The sequence below is a fragment of the Hydra viridissima genome, unplaced genomic scaffold, assembly GCF_058129835.1.
Source record: "Hydra viridissima isolate aposymbiotic clone 2 unplaced genomic scaffold, HvirCarnegie_v1 scaffold_17, whole genome shotgun sequence".
Classification (NCBI taxonomy): domain Eukaryota; kingdom Metazoa; phylum Cnidaria; class Hydrozoa; order Anthoathecata; family Hydridae; genus Hydra; species Hydra viridissima.
This window is the reverse complement of record NW_028324316.1, coordinates 1,283,708-1,307,906: the sequence shown is the minus strand read 5'-3', so window position 1 is coordinate 1,307,906 and position 24,199 is coordinate 1,283,708. Positions and strand designations below refer to the sequence as shown.

Here is a 24,199-nt window from a genome sequence, read left to right as displayed (position 1 = left end):
TTAAATGGCTTGGAAAAATACTCATGTTTTTGTTGTTACAGATCAAATTAATTAAGTAACAAATGGTAGGTATAGATGTGGATATGATTCTTTTTATTTTCCTGAGTATTTTTATTCCTTTTTTTAGTGAGCAAAAAAACGGTGAAGAGCCGTTCTATCCATTTCATCAGTTTTAGGGTTTTGCAAAAAAAAATAAACACAAACTTATCAAGAATCTGAAAACCCTGTTAATATCCTAAAAATAAACAATACTCAAGTTCACATGGATATCATTTCAGGATCTTACATAGATTGTTCAATATCTAATATTTTTTACTCCCTCTTCCAAAACTTAACTTCTGAATGTAAAACTATTGACACTCCATCAAACTTGGTCTTTCTTCCAGTATTCAGATATTTAATCGATGGAATATGAGTAAGATTGACTAATGAAGATTAAAAGTTAAAAATTTTGGTCAGGAAAAAAATTCTTTCGAGATTTGGTATATGTGAAGTGAGAAGCGCATTTTAAAGTTAGATATTTGAAGTTTGAAGAATTCAATTTACATTAAATGTAATGATAGGCAAAGGTTGCAAGTTGCTAATAAACTAAGAGTTTCAAGTAAATAGGAATATGAGCTCTGTGGTTAAACTCAACAAAACCCAATTCAGTATCTTTTATCTGAAGATAGGTGATGTTACAAGCTCTGAATTCATTGGACTCAAGCTCTAAACTGATTGGACACTAGAAGAAGGAGTTGTGAATTTATTAAAAAAGCGGTCCATCCGGAATAAATTCAAGTGAATGTGGCATATCACTATCATACATAGAGAAAAACGTTTTTAAAAAGTATGGTGACACGATAATGGCAGAGTTAAATATGAATAATCATAAATTAACAAGTGTAACAGATCCAACTGGCTCATACACGGCGATCTTTCCTATATAGATTCTCCTAATATTCGTGGATCTGGAAATTATTAAATAGTGAAACAACTCCATATAACCTATTTAAAATATTATGTATAATGCGAATTCACCTTACTTTGTAAATATAAATTTGTGCGTTACACAGTCAGAACGTTGTTCTTTTGTTTTCAACAAAAAAAATGTTGTTTTGACGAAACCATGCAAATAAAATACACTTTTACGATTATCGACATTTGGGGGCAGATTATCGACGTTCGGGGGCATTTAAAAATACACACGAAGGAACGAAGGAATTTTTATTTTTATTTTTACCATTAGGAAAAAAAAGACCTGTATTATTAGGAAAAGTAAAAAGATAAAAGGTTTGTTTTTTTTATTATGTAGAATTTAACATTTAAAAAATCAGTCTTTTTTTAGAACTTTTAGCCGAATGCGTCACGAGATTCCAGGTCTGCAAAATTATTTAACCTTAAAGAAATAATTGATTGTCCATATTTTGTTTGAATAAATAACGAAATAATTTTTTTCTGTATGTTTTTTCGTTCTATAAAACTTGGTGTTTTTATTATTTCTTTCTTTAATTTGAAGTAAATTTCTGTTATCGCCAGATAATCAAATCAGATCAATGATCAAATCAGATCAAAGATCAGATCAATGATCAGAATCAAATTGTAAACGAAGTTTACAAAAATGAAATTATTTTCTATAATTTTAAAGTTAGTGAAGAGAAAACAAGGTTATGGTTCTTCGAGCTGTAATAGTATAGCTGGAATTAATTAACTAATAGTAATCAATAGCTCATCTTGTTTAGATGAAAAAGTTATTATGGGATAGTGTAGTGAATATTGGAGTATTTGTTGAAGAATTTTATTTAGGGTCTTATAAATGCAATAAAGGCAACAGTGCACTTCGAAAAAATTATAATTGAAAGTGATCAGTTTGATTGTTTTTGCAATGTTTTAGAGTCAGGAAATGGTCAGCCAATGTTTGAATACGTTTTAAAAATGGTGAAGATAAATTTGGTATGTGTTTGTTTATGAATCCAACAACTGCATTAAAAAAGGTATTAAAAATAGCTAATGTTAATTTTTCAATCAAAAGTGGTAATACTTTCTTTGGGTTTGAAAGAAAGGAAGTTATTCATTTGATGAATAATACTACTACTATTAACCAAGAAATAACCAGCAATTATGAAGTAGTAGGCAATGACTATGCTTTAGACACTACTTTTTCATCACGAAACTTAAGGTGGCATGGGGTTGTTGATTGTGGAAGAGCTGTGGAAAACATTCACATTCAATGAAAACTTGGTAGTGGATCGTTCAATCCCCATTGTGGCTATGAATCAATGCGAATTGCAAAAACTGACAATGATGATGAAATTGAAGTATATAGCAAAGTAGAATACAAAAATGAAAGACCAATGTTTAAAGTATTTACCATAAAATTCCCATTAGGAAGTTTTTCAAATGTAAAAGCAACTGTTTGTGTCAAGCAGATGTTAAACTTTTGAAGAATCAAGACTAACAAAAAGTGGTCTGGTTACGAGTGTTTTGGTTTTATGAAACCAGAAGTTTTAAAAATAATATCTGTTGATCATATTAATATTGAAACATCATCAAAACATAAAAAGTGCACAGCCAAAAAGTTAAAAAAAGCAGAATTTAAAGAGCACATTCCAATAAAATATGCATTAAATATTCCTAGTCATAATGCTTGAGGAACTAGTAGTTTAATTAATTCTAAATCAGTTAATGCACGTAATGAAGCTATATATGAAGTGGTTGAGTATACATCATTTTGTGATGTAAAAAGTAAAAAATTTATTCTTATAAAATTTATAAATAAAAAGTTTTGTAAAGTTTTTTTGATTGGTTTTCCAAGAGACTCAGCAGTGCCATCTTTCACAACTACAATAATATTTTTCAATTATTTTTAAGTGACCCTGCCTGCCCCATATGTATAAAAATTAGAAACTTTTATATTTTCGGACTGCTGGGATCAACCATAGGAGTACACATAAAAAAAAAATTATATATTATTTTGATACATATATCAAAAGAAACCACTTTGGTGTTACTTGCCCCACCCTAATATATACATTTTCAAACTAATACAAGCACCCTTGAACATTTATTACAGTTGATCCTGCGAGGGATAAATTTCAATATCAATTTTGTTAGCCATCGTTGCTTAATTTTTTGTTTTTCTATATGCAAAACAGGTTGAAATTACGGAATGAAAAATCTTATAAAAATAAGACCGAATGATAAAACTCAGACGATCTCGAAAAATTTACTTAGCAAGTCAAATAGAAGATCGCCGTGATAAGTCCAGCTTCTAAAAATTATATTGATAATTATAAACAGTTCCCAAAATATCTGAAAGTACAACTACATAGCATTGGATATGAGTCCCCAATAAATAACAAGTGTAAATGAGTCAACTAATAATTAAGAGACTTCTGCTAAAAAAAATGTTGATGATAAAACATTGTTTGTTAAAAAATCTGGTAGCAAAATGAGTGGTGTTTTAAATTAGGGAATTAATAAAAAACAAGCTTAGCATATCCTATTGATGGTCAAGTTTCAATTATTAGAAAAAAAGTTGATGGAAATGTGAATAGAATTTTGTTGACGGAAGCAACTAATTCTTGAATGTCAATATCAGTTTGGTTGAGGATTGAGTTTAAAATTAAAACATGAAAATGCCTTTTCGAAAGATTTCCCCTTTTTTTATAGAACTCTTAGTAGTTCGATTGCAAAACAATCCAACAATGGAAATCTGCCAACTTTGTAAACAGATAAGAATGTTGAAAAGAGAGATTATTAATAATTCGAAATGGAACTGGCGCTTAAAGATTTATATATTCAATAAATTTAAATATAAATTCTGGCCCAAATGTCATAGTTAATATATTTTAAGCTAATCAATTAATAACATACTGCAAATAATTATTCCCAAAAAAACGAGTTGTTGTGTCATAATTATGGAGAATGTGATAAACTTGTTTGTTTTAGCCCGCAAGGAGGTTTGGTATATTTAGGAATTACTGGTAATTAAATATGTACTTGAAATGGTTCAGGGCTTAATAGAGCTCTATAGCTGGATAGAAACTAAAGGAAATGCTAGAGCTCTAAATACATGAATGCGTCTATCTATTAATCGGAACGTTCCAGAAAGAACGCAGGCTAGCTAAGCGTTATGTTATGGGAAAAAATCAGCGAGTTTTAACGGACGTTCGTCCGCTACACTCTGCGTCGCTCTGACAATAGAAAAGGAAATGTTCTGTTTTGAAAATGAACAAACTTCAAACAAAATTCAACATTTTGAGGTAATTTTTTTTACAAAAGATAAGTTATGAGATAATGTTTGTTCATACAGTGAGCAAAAAAATTAATCATGCACCATAGTAAAAACTTTTTAATACTGAATTTAAACTAAATTAAGTTAAAATTTATGATTTTTATATTAAATAATTAAAATTTATATATAAATTTATCGAAAAAGGAACTAAAAAATTACAAAATAATAATATAAGTTACGAAAAATTACAAAAGAAATAAAAAATCAAAAAACCAAGGCAAAAAAATTAAACATGCATTATATAAAAAATTAAATTAAATTAAAAATAAAGAAAATTAATATAAAATTAATAAAGCGTAGGTCCACCATTTGATTGAATGACGGCTAAACAACATCTACGCATTGAATTTACCAAGTTTCTGGTAATATCTGACCCGATTTCCGACCAAAAACTCGAAATTAAGTTTTTCAAATCGGCTTTCTTCGAAATTCGCCGATCTTTTAATTTTTTCTCGACGTGAGCCCAAAGATGCTCGATTGGGTTTAAGTCTGGTGATTGAGCAACCCATTCGAGCATTTTGAACCCTGAAACTTTTAAATATTCGACGACCGAACGAGCCGTATGCTTAAGATCATTGTCGTGTTGAAAGATAAAATTATCTTTCAACCCAACAATTTCTGCAGATGAACTTAAATTATCTTGAAGAATTGATTTATATAAATATTGATGCATTCTCTGATCAATAAACGCCAATTTCCCAACTCCGCTCGCTGCCATACATCCCCAGACCATAATATTACCGCCAACGCCTTTAACTCTGGTATTCAAACACTTCAATTGAAGCTCTTCTCCTGATTTCCTCCATATCTTTACAGCTCCATCAGAGCCAAATAAATTGAATTTTGACTCGTCAGACCAAATGATTGAGTCCCAGAACTCTTGTGGCTTATCCACGTACTTTTTTGCCCATTCGAGCCGCTTCTTTCTATTGATTGGGCTTATATACGGTTTGTTGCGTGGTCTTCGTCCATGTAAATTCGCTTCATGCAAGCGATTTCTAATTGTTTGCAGTGTGAGAGACAATCCAAAACTCTCTTCCAACTCTTTTGCTGCTGCTGTTGTTGAAGATCTTGGATTAATTTCGAATCTTTTGATCAAAGATTGATCTTGACGCGCCGTAGTCTTTCGTTTGCGTCCTCTTCCAGGTTAATTTTTGAGGTTTCCAACTTTTTTAAACTTTTCCTCGATGGATTGAACGGTTGCAGGCGATATAAATAGCGTTTTAGCTATTGATCTTTGGCTTTGGCCATCTTGCCATAACGCAATAACTCGTGCACGAAGTCCGATCGAATGAGATGTGTAGCTTCTTTTAGATTTTATATTTTCAATGCTGGTCATTGCTGGAAAGTTTATTAATATAAATATATAGTTTAAATTAATATAAATAAATAATATAATTAGATATAATATAATTTTTGATACTAACCATTCGAATTTTCTTGCTGCATGATTAATTTTTTTGTCAGGAATTTTCAATAAAATTAGTTCTTTATTTTTTTAAATATAACAAATTCAAATTTTTTATTTTCAAACATATAATGTTTAATGGATTTTTTAAGCGCTATCTTTTGGTGAAATTAGTTTTTCAAAAAAGTTTATACTTTTTGAGAAAAATGCATTTTTATTAATTTCTATTGTCTGCATGATTAATTTTTTTGCTCACTGTATGTATATATTTCTAATAAAGATTCCAATCTTTTTTGCAACCGTTTTTATTCCAGTGTTTTTAGCCGATTTATCCGGACAAATATGATTTTAGGTTAAAAAGATAATAAACCGACAGTTTTTTATATTTAAAAATCTAAGTCTGATATATCAGTTTATCTTTTTTAGGGTTATAAGGTTTTTTTTATCCTCTTTTTTATCTTATTTTCCTTTTTATTTAACATGAAAATATAAGCATTTTATTATGAATAAAAGTAAAATAAAAACTCCAGGAGTTCTATTTTCTTTAATTGCCGAATGAAGGTTCTGATGCTAAAATTGGTTTATAACAATATGTGGCTAAATAGCGTGAGAAATAAATAATGTAGGGACAAAACCGTTTTTAAAAAGTTGCTCATCAATTATAGCGCATGATTTAATGATACTTTCTTGATTTCTTTTCTTAATATGAACCATTACTCTTTGATTTTCTAAAATATTTAACAACAAACATTAAAGTTAAAAAAAGGTTAAAAAGTTTCATTTTTATGTAAAATAGTTTAAAGACAAACTATTTATTATAGAAATTATCTATTATCAAATTCTAATTCTCATAATTATACATTCAAGAAAAAAACTGCATTCACTGTAATAAATAGATGTAAATATTAAATTATGCTCCACATAAGGTTTCAGCAATCCTTATGTGGAGCATAATTTAATATTTACAACAATCCTTTAAGTATTGTACTATGCATCGCTAAGCAGAAATAGGATTTTAGACACATTTTTTAGGGAAACATAAACATTAGGCAAAATTGAGTCAATTTATGGCTAATTGATGTAATTCTTCCTCAACCATAAAAGTTTGAGATTTTTATGTTGGAACTTTTCTGACAATTAATTGTAATGACTATTACTATATTCTTAAATTTACCATGAAATGTCTAAGTTTAAAGATACACGTAGCTTTCTCCAATATTTATCTGAAGAACAGTTATCAGCTTAATCATCATTTTGTTCTGCCTTTTATAGTTCCTGCATTTTTTGCTTCTTGCAGTATAGGTACATTTCAGATGTCATAAATAAATAATTAGCTGTATCTAGTATTTCCGGTAAAAGAAGTTAAACTTGCATCAACTACTTGAGCACTTTTGTTCCTAGCTTCAATGGCACTCTCAGACAAATAACCTATTGGATATTTAAAATATTAAAGTTAAAAAAAAAAAAGGACTACCATCCTATGTGAAATGGGAATGGCTTTTACTTATCTGTCATAACTATAGAATAATTATTTACAATTGACGTACGTAATTTATTTCCAATATTTTTAATGCTGAATTTTATATACAGATTTAGCACTTCAGATCAATACCATAACACACACTTAAAGCAGTTAATTTACCATTGAGTTCAATTTTGATCTTCCGCTTAGATAAAAGTAGGAAAAAGTAACTTTTTCTCTGTTTTTATGTTTACACTAAACAGCTCGTATTATACTTGTGTACAGAGAATTAACGTCTGCAGTTGTTAGAGTGCAGATACTGAGTAAGAAATCCTGGGATTGGAGTTATTTTATGAAATGTATTTCATCTTTAAAGTAGAAAGGAAGAGGCTATACAAAAGTTGAATGAGACGGGTTTCAAATTACCAAGCTATACTATTCCTTTAAGTAGTATACTTAGTTAATGCATTTTTGGGAGCCCATAGAAAAATGGTAAACAATAAGATCTATGTGGCCATAAGTAGTCAGATTTTTTTAAATATATAAATGTTCTCGTGTGATATTCGGTTACATGTAAAATTTGACTTTTAATCAAAATGTTTTTAATCAAATCTAATTAAAAAAATCATGGATTTAAAAAAGAAAATGGAAAAACAAATTATCAGATATTAGAGTCTGTTCATCACTTAGGCATCTTCTAACCAAAGTATTCGAGTAGGTCTGTTCCGTCTCGACTAACTTGAATGCTTAGGCTGGAAGATGCCTAAGTATTGGAGGGTGCTTTTAGACTTTCTCCCCTCCCCATCTTTGTAACTGATTATGATAGAGAATTTTATTGTGATTAAGATTTGTATAAAAACATTGGTCTCATAATCTATGTTAAGACTCTAATCTGAAGTTAAAAGTAAAAAAATATACAATAAATTACAAATTTTCGTTACTAATTGTTAATGCTCTTAAAATTCGTTGAAATTGCTAATATTTTTGAAATAACAAACTTTACGGTTGATTTTTTTTTTAAGAGCAAAAGATTGCCAACCTAGTTTTTACTATGAAAAACGATTTTTAGATTTATTTACGCGTAAGTTCTTTCAAGTATAATCAAACAGACAAACGAGCTATAAAACATTACTCTCGCGAAGCATGCAATTCTTCCTAAATAATTTTAGTTTTATAATAAAATTTTTGAATATTTCTTCAATAAAAATCTTTATTTATATTTAAAAAAAAAAGTAATTAAAAAGGTGAACTTTCATTGAGTAATATTAATGGAATTCTTTGACAACCTGATCCAAAAGTGAAAAAATCGATGTTTGGAAAATCTCTCCACCCACATAAATTAAGATAATTAATAAACTACCATTTTGCGGTTACTTTACCAACTTAATACTTTCTTCAGCAGAAAACATATTCATCTATTTTTAAACTGCACCTTAGCCTCATACTTGGTTATAGTTATCGAGAAAAAATGAGACGCACATATCTCTGCTAATTTAATTCCAATTAACAATATTGTCATCGCTTCCAATGTTAAGCTCTTGCCTTTTATCGCTAATTGATAATCCCTGGCTTTTCCCACATTTATACTCCAAACGTAACTTAAGTCTATAATTTGGCATAAATTTAGGTTAGATTTCTCTAAGGCGCTGCCGTTTTTTATGCTGAAGGTTCTTTTGCAGTACTTAACTGAAATTTTTCAAATGACTAGATCGATTGAACCATTCTTTACTTGCTATATGAAGGGTACGTTACATACACTACAATTTATATTTTCAGCGAGTACTTCACAAGTTCTACACTAGTGAAATATTATAAATATTATTACACTAGTGAAATATGAATATATATATATATATATATATATATATATATATATTTTTCTAATGGTCATTGTTCAAGATGATGAATATTTGCAATTTGTTACATGTTTTTGAACTTTCTACTTCAGGTTAGAACATTTTAAATTTATTTTAAGACCTATATTTTTAAACTATTCCTAATCAGCTCAAAATTCTCTGCACTTCTGCTCTTCCAGACCACCCCCCACCCCCAACCCCCTCCTTCTTCTAATTTTATGATTGATTCTGATAGAGAATTTTATGCTGATTAAAAATCGTTTAAAAACGTGTCTCAAGATTAATTGAAAGTGCTCCAGTCTGAAGTTGAAAGTACAAAATATACAGCAAATCGCTCATATTTTCCATCTTAAAAAGTGAATACTTTTTGTTTAAATTATTCTTTTAAATTTAATATTTCAAATTTAATCTTTAAAAAGTATTAGGAACCTGGTTTTTATTCTTCATAACAAAAATTTTGAATAATAGAATGTTTTGGGAATTCATTGTATTTAATTATCATCATGAAATACTAAACTGTTTGACTATGAACTAGCCGATAAACTTAAAATTACAGTAATAACGAAAAAGTTTTAGAAACCTTTAGAAGAGGTGTAATGGCATGATAGTTGACATACTTTTAATCAAGATGAAACAGTTTGCGACTACAGAGTAATGGGAGAGAAAGTGGATTGGTGTTTGCTGGAAAGATGACAGCTGCAATCAAAAAATCTGCAAGAACAAACATTGAATTACTTTGTAAACTTTTGTGTCTTGCAATGGAGATGCAGTTATATCCCACGCGATTTTAAATAACAAGGAACTGAGAAAAATGTTGAAAGGGCTTCTGGTAGTGATAGCTGATGATTACTCTTCAAGGTTTAACATGATTGTCCGACGATGTTGTTGTGAAGAACAAAAAATGTCTCTGTCGGACCACAGATGCAGCAATATACTGCTACTATTGGATTAATTCAATCGTAGTTTACACCATCACAACTGCTCTCAAAAATAATGAACATTTTTTTTTCTCCAAACTGATTGTATATATGTTTTCAATATGTTTTTAATACTTTTCTTGAATATGATGAGCATTTATTTATATATGTTATTCCTTCAAGTACACTGAAACTCTGAAAAGCTGAATAAGCACTTTAAAACGTAGATCTGGTGCTCCTACTCATAACCTTAATAGCATTAGGATTTAGATTTTTCTTCATGAACTAAACAGAATTATTTTTTAGTTTGAAACTGAGGTCCTAAGGTGGTCCATTTTGAACTTTTTTTTGAAATTTTAATCGGCGTTTTTACCAGTAATAAAGTTTGATCTAAAAACCCTAAATAAAAATAATTTTGAATTTAGGACAATTTTTAGATCCCCTAAAAAACATTGGAAGTTAGAATAACGGATTGCCCAAGTGTTGTGCAACTTTTTTATTCACTAATTTTTATAGCTAATAGTGGGGTTTACACAATTTAATTAATAACCATTTGAAAACAATTAAAGACCACACTGGAAAAACGATCAAGCTACATTTTTGCTTTTTTTGGGTTTTTGCCCCTGTTATATTCGGCTGCAGTTTAACTATATAACAATTGACTATATGACTAGAAAACCGATCAAATTACACAGATATTTAACTTAACAAATAAGTGAGCTATGGTGTAAGCTATGGTGTTTTGAAGTTTAAAATCTAATTTAATCAAAACAATAGAAATGTAGCTTGATCGTTTTTCCAGTGTGGTCTTCAATTATACAAAATTTTATTAATTTAAGACTATTTGTACATATCCCACAAATATTTATTGAAATGTTAATAAATACACAATTAATAACGTCACTGAAGTTTTATTTGTTTGTTGGTTGAAAATTAATTTCAATTGATTTCTTTGAGAAATATGCACCTTCAAAGCTGTTTCGATGATTTTTCCTCAAGTTGTTCTCTCTCTACTGGATCAAAACGTTTGTCTTTGATGTCTCTAATAAGTTTGATACCTCGATCTGCAATACCGTTGACACAGGAAAGATTGCATACAAATTTTTTTGCGGCCTTCAAGTCCTCGAAATTGTTCTAATGTTCTGAAGGAACCTTTAACCATTCTTGGAATGTGTTCAACTTTAACAAATGAAAAAGCAACCATGACTTTTCGCAAATAAAAGACGATAAAAAAGGTTTTTCTTCGTCGCGCCAAATAATAATCGGAGTCTTCGGTTTATATGGAGTAAATACTTTAGGTCTTGGTAAGTTTATAAGTTTCTGACCCATCATTGTCTTTTCTGCATAACTCATAGAGTCGTCGAACAAGGAAAAGACTACTAGCTCCTCAGATAAGTATCCAAGGTGTCTTTCAAAAGACTTGATGGTTTCCTCTGCACTTACAAGGTCTATTGATTTAAATTTCCTCATTAAATAAAAGAAATGCAGGTCATTAGCTGGAGCAGCAGAAATAACAGCAGATTGAAGAAAGTACTTGGCGTAAAAAAGACAAATGTACTCAGCGATCCTCTCAACCGTTCTTGCTTCTTCATCAATAAGTTCAAAAGTACGAGATTGTAGCAATATTTTTGTATAATAAATGGCTTTTGACATCCACATTGCATGATGATTAGAACCACCATACCGAATCCGGAAACCTTTTTTAAAATGTCCACCGAAAAAAAATAGAGTTAGCTTCACTAGTTCGCGATAGTCCTCACGAGGAAATGTTTTTCTCTCTAATAAATCCATTGCTCATTTCTTTAGTTCAATTACTTGTTTAAATAAAAAACTATTTTGATCATGAGGCCAGTCCCACACTCTAAGTTCTTTTATATTCTTGTTGAGGTAATGAAATTCTTCTTTGGACCATTCAAACAACTGAACTCTTGGTGATTTGTTTGGACCACATATAGCATTGGATGTTGTTTTTATAAAGAGCTCTGGAATATGATGTCTATATTCAAGTCGGAGTAGAGAAAAACCAATATGCTTCTCAATTAGAATTGCAAATCCATTATATGCTCCACTATTTTCAGATGTTGTATATAGACAAGTACTACAACAGATGCTTTTAATTGCCATTTATCAACTAGGTTTATCACTGAAAAAAATTGCGTCTGGGCAGTCCCGTCAGCAATATTAGGAGTACCTAGCAATTTAGGAGGTGGCCCTGCATACACAGCAAGCCGCTCTTCTTTTTTTCCAGTAGCTTGCTTGAAAGATTTTTCCATCCCAATGAATTTCCAAATATTCAGGTGGAATCCAAGTTTCTTCAATTAACTTAGCTTCTTCAATTCTGTTAGCTGATCTTGCTCAATATTCTTATGATTTAGAAAGTGTAACATCATTTAAAGCTCCTCCACCTAATGCTAAAGTCTTTCCCAAAGTAAGTAGCTGTTGTCTTTCGCTAATACCGAATCCATCAGCAACTGTACACGTTTCTTTTAACTGTTCTCTTTTTGAAATTTTCATCGTTATCGTTAATTTGCAATGATGTTTTTTTTTCTCTTTCACTGAAAAACTTTTATCTCTTTCATCTTCTTCCGTATTATTTGAAGAAAATTCTTCTCCCTCTCTGACTTCATTATTATCAGTAATGGTTAAACATTTCAGTTGCTGTTCACTGTTCCCCAATTTGACCGCCAGGATAAAAGTTGTGTCACTTGAACAAATTATGGTTTAATATAACACTTAGGACCATAGAAGTTGTTTCCAATTGCTTTTAAAATCAAAATGACCGTGTACATAGCTTTTTTTAACATTTTAAAGTGATTTTTTCTATTTTTAACTATTTTTTTAGGTTTTAATTTTTTTTTGTATAATTATTTATTTTTTACACAACGTGAAAGATTTTATTTAAATCTAATGAACAGACAATTATTAAACAGACAAAAATACATTATACATATATGTAATACATTATACATATGCTATATATTATATGCAATGCATGATTATCTTTATATATTCCTTAGCTTTACATAAAATGCTATCCTTATTTGATTGAAAATGAATCTTTAGATATAAAAAAGTATCTACTTTATATATTTATAATAATGTCAACTTCATCAGTATGTCTACAACAAGTTTGTTGTTGTTGTTGGGTGCAATTTGGAATAAATTCAAAATCTCTACAAAATGTAAACAGCGCAGTGGAAGAGTTGATGAAATTATACGTGTTTCATGGATATTCAAAACTAATAGAAGATTTTCCAACAAATATATGTTCAAGTTGTCGTAGAAATCTGTATTTGCTCAAGACTGGAAAATATCCTAGAATGGCTTGGGGAAAAAAGATATCCAAGGTAAAGATGATATTTATTATTTTTTTTTTTTAAATAAAGTTATGCAATGGAGGTAATATATTTGTAATACTAATAATTAATCTTAGAGTTTTTATTGTTTCTATTTTTTTAAATTAAATTTATATTTATAACAAAGTTTTTTGGAATAGTATTAGTTTTTAAGAATAATGGAACATCAAATTAGTTTAATGAGTTAATTTTGAAATTATATGTTTAAACAAATGCATTAATATTTATATAAATTACATTTTAAGATTGATTGTTCAAAAAAGACTGGCAGGATGAATGTTCAAAATAAATCTGAACCAGAAACAGAAATGAAAACTAAAAAGATTTAATGTTCTGACTGTTTTTCTAGCATCGGAGCAGGGTTACCACATCAGTGTGGGAAAGAAACAGCTGTTTCTAATCTTATAAGTTTAGCTTTTGATCTTGGTTATCTTCAAGCTGAACAAGTTACAGCAGGAATACTTAAGAGAAAAATGGAAACTGACAAAACAGCATATGGATCCAACTTTTACAATCAACAAGAGGAAAACCAATAACTATAAAGGTTGGTACCCCTGAAAACAAAACTGATAGGCAATCTATTAGACAATTATCTGTTCAAATTGTACAAGAATTGCAAATTACTTTAGAACTCTTACTAAATAAAACAAAAGATATGATAGCATTTCTAAGGAAAGGTATGGATAAAAGATCATCCATTGAATCAAATATCTTTGAAAAGCTAAATGAAATCAGAGAATCCATCTCAAAATTTTATGAAGTTGAAAAGGTAATGGATTATATAAGTATTGACTAATTACAAAGTACCAAAGAAAAATATTTGAAATAATTGTTATTTAGATTGAGTTCTTGGCACCAAATGAATCTGTTCATCGTAGAGATGTTGTATTTGTTTAAGTAACATCAAATTTCATTTTAAATATAATTGAACAGCGGAAAATGGATCCATTTAGTACTCTTGTACATATTTCTTTAGACTCAGGGGGTTCATTCTTGAAAGTTATTGTAAATATATTTGATCCTGAAGATAATAATGTAAACTCTGGAAGGTTTCTAAACAGTGGAGTTCAAAGATGCCAGATACTTGGAATCACAGAAAATGTTCCAGAATCAAATTATAATTTATGACTTTTCTAGAAAAACTAAACTTGCAGAATGTTCAATTCAATATAGCCTTTGATTTAAAATGCGCTAATTCAGTATTTGGTTTATCATCTCATGCTGGTTTGAGAGCATGTCTTTGGTGCGAGAGGCTCTCAACAACAGAGTCAGGAAAATTGAGATCTCTTGAAAGCCTGGATTATTGGTACTCCAAATATGCTGAGACTGGATTCAACAAGGCCCTTATGAAAGATTGTATGAATGTAATAAATCCCAGAGTTATCTACTTAAAAGAAGATCCTATAACTTTAATACAGTACCTTGTCGCTCCACCAGAACTACACCTTATAATAGGATTTGTTTCATTACTAGGAACTCTTTTATTAGATCTATGGCCTGGTTTTGATGAGTGGTTGAAATCAAAAAATATTATTCAAAGAGGTTACCAAGGCAGAGGTTGGGATGGCAACAATTCAAATGCTATCATTAAAAATCTTGATGAATTAGAGCTTGCCATTAAAAACACTCATTATCATCTCTTTCCCTTTTTTGAATGTCTTAAAAACTTCAGATCTGTTAAAGATGCGTGCTTTGGTAACACTTTAGAAACTGGAATTGAAGAATCTATCTCCAAGTTAAAGAACTCGTTTATTTCTACACAAGAGCAAGCTTTAATCTTTGGTAAAAAACTAAGTTTGACTAGGAAAATTCATATTATTTTGTGCCATGTAGTTCCATTGGTCAAGTATCATAGATGCGGTTTAGGAAGATATGCTGAACAATGTGGTGAATCAATACATGCCAAGTTTAGACCAACCATAGTAGCCCCTATTTCTGACTACTATTTTAATCCTTTAAAATAGCCAAGAAAATTTAAAAAAAGCTATGTACCACGATCATTTTGATCTTAAAAACAATTGAAAATAACTTCTTGTTTGAGTGACACAACTTTTATCCTGGTTGTCATATTGGGGAACAGTGTGTTTCTTAATATGAAGCAATTCCTTTCTTTTTTTTCTTTCCTGATAATGTAGTTTGATGTAGCGTTGTCGCTGATTTTCAGCAAGTATTTTGTCAACTCCAGCCATTTAACCCACTTGAGGAAACTTTCGTTGGCTTTTTAGAAATTCACTTGTCGTAACCGTCGTTAAGCTACTTGTCGTTACCAGAGTGTTTCAGCAATGTCTTACACAGAGTGTTTCAGCAATTTCTGTATGTGATATGTCAAACACTGTCCAGTTTAGTTGTAAAAGATATAGCTTTTTGCTTTACTTTTCTTTCTTGTCTTCTGCTTTCAGGAACTTTTTTTCAGTGTCTCATATTCTTTTACCAAACGGACAATCTGATCAGCACAGTCCTTCTTGTTATGGTTCGTTGGAATACGAGCAGGTACCTAAAAGTTTTCAACAATATCGCTAACTAGATGATTTGCAATGAGTCTTGTTTCTTTTTTGCGATTGTTTTCTCTCTCAAAAAGATATTTTTGCAATTTAGCTCTATTCATTGGTAGCTTTGCTCTAAGGAAAAATCAACAATCCAATGATTTAAACGAGAAAAACGTCTGCTTTTTTTTAACGGCAATATTTTTGTTTATAGCAACAGCTGGAATATGTATCGAATGTAGTGAACGTTTTTTTCCTGATCAAAGTACTGACTCTTCTGCATCAGTAGACAAATTATTTCCAAAACTTTTACTAGGTGTACCAATCTTCTTTAGAATGGGAGAAATTGTCGTGGTTTAATACAAGACTGAAGCTTGTAATATAAGCGCTGTTATTGACTATACGTTTAGATATACACTTTGCAACATTAAAATGATACAGAATAAGGTTCATTTAAAGCGTTGTAAATTAAACTTATTGAGGCTGAACTCATCAACCGAGTATCTTACATTAAGGAAACGTGTAATTACGAATATTATAATCTTAACAAGCGGTATAATTGCAAACATAGTCACGTTTTAATCATGATGTGGGTAAACACTTAATTAAAAACGGAAACAATCACATCATGCGTAGTAAAATTGAAAGCCTTTTATTCCTGACAGACGATATCTATGAAGGTATTTCAAACTGCTATTCGCTGTCCGAAAAGATCTCTGGAAACTAATTAAATTTTGTTAAAACTTTGGTCAACTTTCCAAAAGCATATTTTAAATTGACTTTTGATTCCTAGCGCAGATGCTAAAAGTTAGGTCCCCCAATCATTTTCTAATTTAATAGCCAGCATCCCAACACAGCAGGATGATGCAGATGGTTGAATTAGCTTGTTGAGCTCAATTTTTTTTATTGCTATTAGTACAAGGTTGGATAGTATGATAAAAATGTGAAGTTTAATAGCGAAATTGAAGCTACTGCAAGTTGCTTTTTAAAATGTAGATTAACTTTAAAATGTTGAAAATTGAATTTTGATTTTTTATTTAAAATCAATTGGAAAAAAATTTTCATTATGCAGGGTAAATAGTTAAATCATAAGATAATATACTTTAAAAAATAAATCCTTTCTATGAATACACTACAATCTCTCTTATTCAAATTTAATGGGGAAAAAATAATAGTTCGAGTGTGAGAGATTTTCGAATAACAGAAAGGTGACTTTTAATAAACGCATTTCACGGTGACCTTACATTATGGAGGTTTTCGAACTATAGAGATTCGATTTAGAGAGATTGTATTGTAGCATGCTTTGAAATATTGATTGTGTATTATAATTTTGTCAAAAGTTTGAAAGCATATTTTCACTTTAAACTGACATTTTCAATAAGAATTAAGCTATAAAAACTTTATATAGCAATTATCATGGCAGAAGGGCCTCAGTACAGTAGTCCATTTTAAGCTTTTTTTTGAATTTTTAGCCAGGGTTTTTACCAATGATGACTTTTTATCTAAAAGCGCTAAATACCAAAAATTTCGAATTTAGAACGAATTTTAAATCCCCCACAAGACATTGGAAGTTCAAGTAATGGATTGCACAAGTGTTGGGCAAAGGTTTTACTAACAAACTGTTGTTTTTTCTTAATGGGGTTTACACAACTTATTTGACAATCGCTAAGGAATAATTCTACAAAAATTTATTAAATTACGACATATTGTACTTATTCGACCAGAGATTTGTTTGAAAACACCACAGATATTGAGTAACATAATTCAGTTTACTTACTCTTATTCCAATACATTTCAAACGTTATAATATCGATACTTTCGTTCCATTACAAATTTAACATTGTGAAATTGCATTTAAAGAAGTCATTAAGTCTTAACTCTTTTGAGGCAACAATAGTTCTTAAAAACATGCCGCAACCTAAATGTTTGTCAGCTTTTTTCTAATCTCATCCTTTTTTAAAAACAGCTATTTTTGCTGTAAGCAGCTAAAGTTGTTTGGTGAATTTGATTTTTTAAAACTGGACAATACCAAAGTTACTAAAATATGTTTTTGTTATACATTTAATTTAAAAATCTTTTTTTGACCTATACCCCGTTTATCAAGTGTTTCTTAATTTCCACAGCAAGAGCATTGTTTCTTATACGTATGTTTCTTATATTTAGCAACAAAACAAAAACGTCTCCTTAGTGAAACAGGTGAATTAGTTTATCTACAGAAGAAATTCATAACGCGAATAAATACAAGCAACACTAACCTAAAATTATTTAAAAACTTATTACATAACATTAACTGAAAAACATTATGAAATTTATGATAAAATTTAAATTATACAATTACTATATATAATTTGTAATTTTGCCTCAAAATTCTGTTAAGTTTGAGCGATAGTATTCATATTAAGTCTTGTCTCTAAATTACAATAACAACAGAATAAATTTAAAATATTATATGCGCTACATTATAAATACTCTTAATTGGAAATATATTTTCTAGTAATTTCTTTAATAAATCTCTGCAGCTTGATAAGCCACTTTATAACTTGCGTAGTTATTCTCCTTTTTGTTTAGAAAATCTCTTTTCAGTGTAGTAACTGACTTGATTACTGCTTTTAACTTCATCGACAATTTTTTTTTAACATAATAAAAAATATGGCAACCAAATAACTATAAGGACCCAACTAAACCGTTGTTAACTGCTTTTTCAGAATTCTCATTAAGTTTTTCCCTTCAGCATGATCTGGATAAGCTTCCATGGACTTTTTTAAAGACCAAAAACTTGTTTGAATATCTCCTACCTACAATAAAAAGAAAGAATCTCCATCACCAAAACATTAATATTAACTATAAAATCATTTAAATGAGGCGTTGAAAACAAGACTGTTAGCAGGTTTCACTGTTTTTTAAAGATTGCCATGGCACATAAAATGCTTTACAGGTACAGTTTAAAACTGTAAAAAAAATAATGCTAAATGAACATTGCAACAAACTTCAAACAAACGAGAAGAATATGATAACACTCTTCTACAATACTTTTTTACATGTAATGCAAGAATTGAGTTAAACGTAAAATAATATGAAATTTTCGAAAATACACGTTATCTCTTGAATGGGTGGTTTTTATGCAAAATATTCTTTTTTGTTTGTTTTTTTTTGGTGGTAGCTTTTTTTTGTATTTTTGTATTTACGATCTGTATCTGCCTATTCACTCACCTGTCTTGCTGTAACTTTTTTATTGAATGCTAATATGACTAGTTAAGTGTTCATCTTACCCCCCCCCCCCTCCTTACCCCTACATCCTTAAATGATTAAATACCTTGTTTGTTTTAGATTATAATAAAATGAAAATTTTCTCTCGTCGAAACTATAACAATGAGAAATAACTTTGTTCCAAAGGTGGCAAATATACTGCAAAAAAGAAGCGACAAACAAATAATGAACTTATTTGAAAGCTGTATGCTGCTCATTTTGATACAAAAGAAAATAAAGCTACTTGGGCACAACTATATAGTTACACAAGCTGCTCTTTTCGACTAACAAATTAGTTAATTACTGGCTACCCCATACCGTTTGGTATTTTTATGATATGCATTGAGCCAAAAAATCATTGCAAAGATTTTGCCTTTTTCTTACTGCCATTATAACTTAAAATATATATCATATCCAAATGTTCCATCCGCTTCTTGACCAATATCACCCTCTCATTTAATTTCAGGACCCAAGAAACCTGATTAACTTGGTCGAAGAATCATACACAGAATTTCAAGAAAATAATAATTCATAAATTCGAACTGCAGTAAAAGAGACAGAACAGAACTTTTTATTTCTTTTTTTTTTAACTTTTTATTTACTAAACAATATGAAGTATTAATAACATAATAGTGTTCAGCATCATCACAAGTTTGTTTCTGAAACCTTTTAAATTTCAAGTTCAGCCAATTGTTTAAGGGTCCAACTGATTAGGTGTTGAGTGCTTTCAAGGTATCGTCTAATTAAAATAATATTTTTTATTTCATTGGACATGGGAGGTTGATCTTCAGGGATGCCAGATGACAGCCTCATCCCGCTCTTGTAAATGATGTACAGTAGATTGGGGGATATTGGTGCAAGATGAGGAATAGAAACCGTACATTCAGGACCACTGGCATACGTAATAAGTGTGTATTGTGGGTTTGCTTCCAAAAGGAGTAACACATCTGCATAGTTTCACTCATCGAATTTTTAACGTGTCTCTTTAATAAGTTTCCCAGCTTCCATTAGACATGATGGAGTGTCCTGTAGCAAAGTATCTTTAGTACGTGAGGAGTCGCTCAAATTGAGTTTCATTACTAGTAGTGTTGATTAAGGAGCGAATAAAATAGAGAGCGTCAGGCAAGATAACTTCCCAATACATTAAATCAAGGTCTCCTAATATTAGAGCTAGTGTGCTGGTTTTCAAAATGATACAATTGTATTGTTCGGTTTGACCGTTTCCCTGAAGAATTCATGGAGTTTTCCTTCCTGTAGCTTACCCTTTTCATGAAGAAAACGGTTGACATACTTACACATAAAAGACAATCCTAGTCAGAATGGGTGTAAGCAGGCATACCAAAAATTTCAAAGAGTTGGCAGTGATTGAACCAATGTTGGCACAAGGAAATACGAAAGAAAATCGAGAAAATTCGTCAATTATAGTGAGCATATATACATGACAGGTAGCCGATGGTATATGTCCTTTGAGGTCGAACTTTAGGGTTTTAACAGACTAAATAGCTTTGATGAGTTGTAACTTAGGTGTGCAGAAAGATGGTTTGAATCGTTGACATACTCGACAGTTGCCTTTCATAGATTTCACTTCATCAACTGAAAACGGTTGCTTATGAGAACGAACAAAAGCAATAATTCTGGAGACATCAGGGTGACATAATAAATTGTGCAAAGATAAAAGAGTAGACAACTTCATTGCAAAAGAGAACATAAGACTAAAAGTATCTGGTGCTATATTGTCTATTCCTTTTCTATAAACAACGTCAAAGCTCTAAACACCATTGATAAACTTCATCGTTCTTCATCTTTCTTTTATTTAAACAAAAATGAAACAAACTGTTGATCAGTTGGTCAAAGCTTGAAATGTTTTCCTGTTTGCAGATGTCGGACAGATTCGAGAGTAGCACATGCCTCTTTTTCAAATATGGAATGTTTTAGTTAAGATTGATGTAAAGATCGCGAAAAAAAAGCAACTGGTTGGTCCACCATTTTGGTTGTGGAGCCCATGATTGTTGTGCCAGACACGTCAGTTTCTAACTCGAATGTTTCATTTTTGTTAATTGAACACACGATCGAGTACTCAATATTTTTTTTAACAGTAATAAAAGCTGCAATTCATGAACAAGCTTAAGGAAATGATTTAATTTTGACGGAAGGGGCAATTTTCTTAGAGAAATGATGGATTGAGCGTGAATAGAAAGATTATAGACCTAATGTTCGCGTTAGAGATTTTAAATCATCAGGTAATTTTCGGAGTGGGCAAAGTAGCTCAGTGTTTAACTTAATTTTTTGATGACTGACTATGTAACCAAGAAGGTTATAGATGTAGAAAAAAACATTTTTCGTTTGTGGAAATTCTTCGTTTTAGTAGCTAAAAGGAAGCGGTTGAGGTTGTAGTCATGTTCCATTTGTGTCATACCACGGATTACTAACATAAGCAAAAGTATATTTTAATTTCTCTTTAGAAATAATGTTGTTCCATGTTATTTGGATTAGTACTACTTCATTTGTCACACCAAATGGCGTTTTGACAAACTGAAGTAAGCTTCCGTCGGCTTCAAATGCAGTATACAGGCGATCTTTTTGTTTAATCGGGACCTGATGATAGGCTGACTTCAAATCATGTGTAATAAAGTATCGATACTGGGAATTTATATTTACAAATTCATTTATTTGTGGTAGAAGGTGATATCAAGATGGTTACAACAATTGATAGTTGTTTTACAATTTGTCTTCTTATATCTTTTATACGAAGCTTTTTCAATCTTTCACTTACCTTTCGAACAAATTATGATCTCCAGGGTGATGTTGAAGGCTCGATAATAACTTCATTGTAAAGACGTTGTGCTTCGGAGCAAATAAACTTTCGTTTTTCAGCACTGTAAAACCAGGATTCTGAGACCATGGGTTTACAGCCAGGTGTAAGGTTTTTGAGCAAGTTTAATGGCTCTTCACCTAATGAGCAACTACAAGAAATCTTCTCACTCTACAAAAATTAAGTTGTTACACTTTGATTCTAAGACTGAAAATCAATGCCACATAATATAATATCAACGAACAAATTGTCCATATCATGGAGCCTTACATTGGAGTAATTAGAATCATGAATTTTTATATCAACAAAACAAGTTCCAATAATCGAGGCTGACAAGGAAGTGGATCCCATTTGAACAGAGCTATTAGTTGATGATATATTTAGTTAGAGCTTATCAGCTAGCTTAGGGTGAATAAAACTTCCACTATCAATAAGAACTTAGATAGAATGCTGTTGTTGTGATATTGCAGCAAGACTTTGATGATTCATATTTATGCTGTTAGTGGTAGATGCTAATGTTGGTTTTAGGATGGATTTTTCAGAGACATACTTTAGAAAAATGACCTTTTTTTTTTACACTTGCAAGCAGTAGCGGACTGGCGAATTTGAGCGGCCCGGGGAACCCCAAGTGGACCGGCCTCAAAAAAAAAAAAACAATATAATATAACATTTTGATATAATATTACATATCAATACATGCTTAATAAAAAATAAATAAACAAAAGATTTTTAACCATTTACATATTTACTAAAACCAGGAGCATTTTCTCTTATTTTATCTATTATTGTATAATTATTTAAGTTAACCAAAATATCCTTCTCTATCGCCATAAGCATCAAAAACTGCAAATTATCTTGTGACAAGGAAGATCAGAGTCTATTTTTTATAATTTTTAATTTGGAAAAACTGCGTTCACAAGCTACTTGTGTCGAAGATAATGTTAAAATAAATTTATATGCAAAATAGACATTGCTGTATACGTTGCTATTTAAATTATATTTAGCCAAGAAATTAAAACAGCAATAAATAAAATTTTTGCAACTCTTTTTGTTTTTGAGGCATACTTCACTTATTATTTCTGAATCTGAATCAGTTCATTTATCGGTGTTATATATATCTTGCATAGATATTTTAAAGTCGTCCCATTTTGTCATTAAATCAGTTAATTCCTCCCTTCAATTTGACGCTGTAGCTGTTTTTCGATATTTTACTAGTAATTTACTGAGCTCTTACTAAACTGTTTTCTGAACATTAATTGTCGGTAAAATTTTTAGGGTCTAATATTGCCATGTCTGCATATTATTTTCCATGATTTTTGAAACGGTTTTCTATAGTATTTATTGTGGTATCCATAATTACGTTAAACGTGGTTATTTTGTATTTTTCGATTGGGTTTTGAAATTCATGATCTTCGGTTATTTCGTCGGGCATTCTCTTTCGTTGTCTAAATCTCTGTTCTGGTATATCTTGTTCGACAATTATTTCACAATTTTCCCCTTCAAGTAGTGTATTCGCATCTTTAGCAAATGAATTTGACTTTTCTTTTACATTACTAAAATCACGTGAAAATTTTTTTAACGAATTTAATGTGGAAGTTACCATGTTATAAGCTGTTAAATAATTTAAATTGCTGGTTTGTAAATATTTAGATAACGGTCCAATATATTGAAAAATTTTTAAATAAATATGCGCTGTAAGTATAACTTTAAATTTCAATAGACTCCATTAGTGTTGATGCAGTGTGTCTAATTTGAGCATTGAAAGATACATTAGACACAAAATAGTTCAAAGTTATCAATAAGTCTACATATAATGAGGTTTCTTTGTTATCATAATGCCCAAAAAATTTTTTAAGTGCTGTTTTTTTAGCTGACCATCTTGTTTCACCTATAACGTTAAGTCTCTGATACCTTATTTTTACACTGGTGTTTTTCCAAACATTCCCATACGTTGATAAAATTCTCTTAGAAATACGGCACACGAGTTGAGTAATTGAAAGAGAGAAGTACCTTCAATTAACGAACTAGTAGCATCTGTGACAACTAAATTCAATACGTGGGCATAACACCAAACGTGAATTTGACCAGGCGATTCTTTACTTAACCAACTGGTGAAGCCATTATACTGTCCACGCATATTTGCTGCTCCGTCTGTCAAATTACCGATACAATTTTTAATATGTAATCTACTGTTTTTAATAAAAGTACTAATTAAATTGCGCATGTCTTTCCCTGTAGACGATTTGCAATTTAAAAGAGCTAATACACGCTCATAAATATTTCCTTATACATATTGGACAACAATTGAGCACTGATCCTTTTGTGTTATGTCCTGTGTGGTGTCAATTTGCAAAGAAAAAATACCGGCTTCCTGTTTATCTAA

The 24,199-nt window shown here is 30.5% G+C and overlaps 2 pseudogenes; both read left to right on the top strand.

Moving 5' to 3' along the window:
• The first annotated feature begins 1,721 nt into the window (after nt 1-1,721).
• LOC145186689 (uncharacterized) lies at nt 1,722-2,849 on the top strand (annotated as a pseudogene).
• A 10,168-nt stretch (nt 2,850-13,017) lies between these two features.
• On the top strand, nt 13,018-14,438 carry LOC149876973 (uncharacterized; annotated as a pseudogene).
• Nucleotides 14,439-24,199: the final 9,761 nt, after the last annotated feature.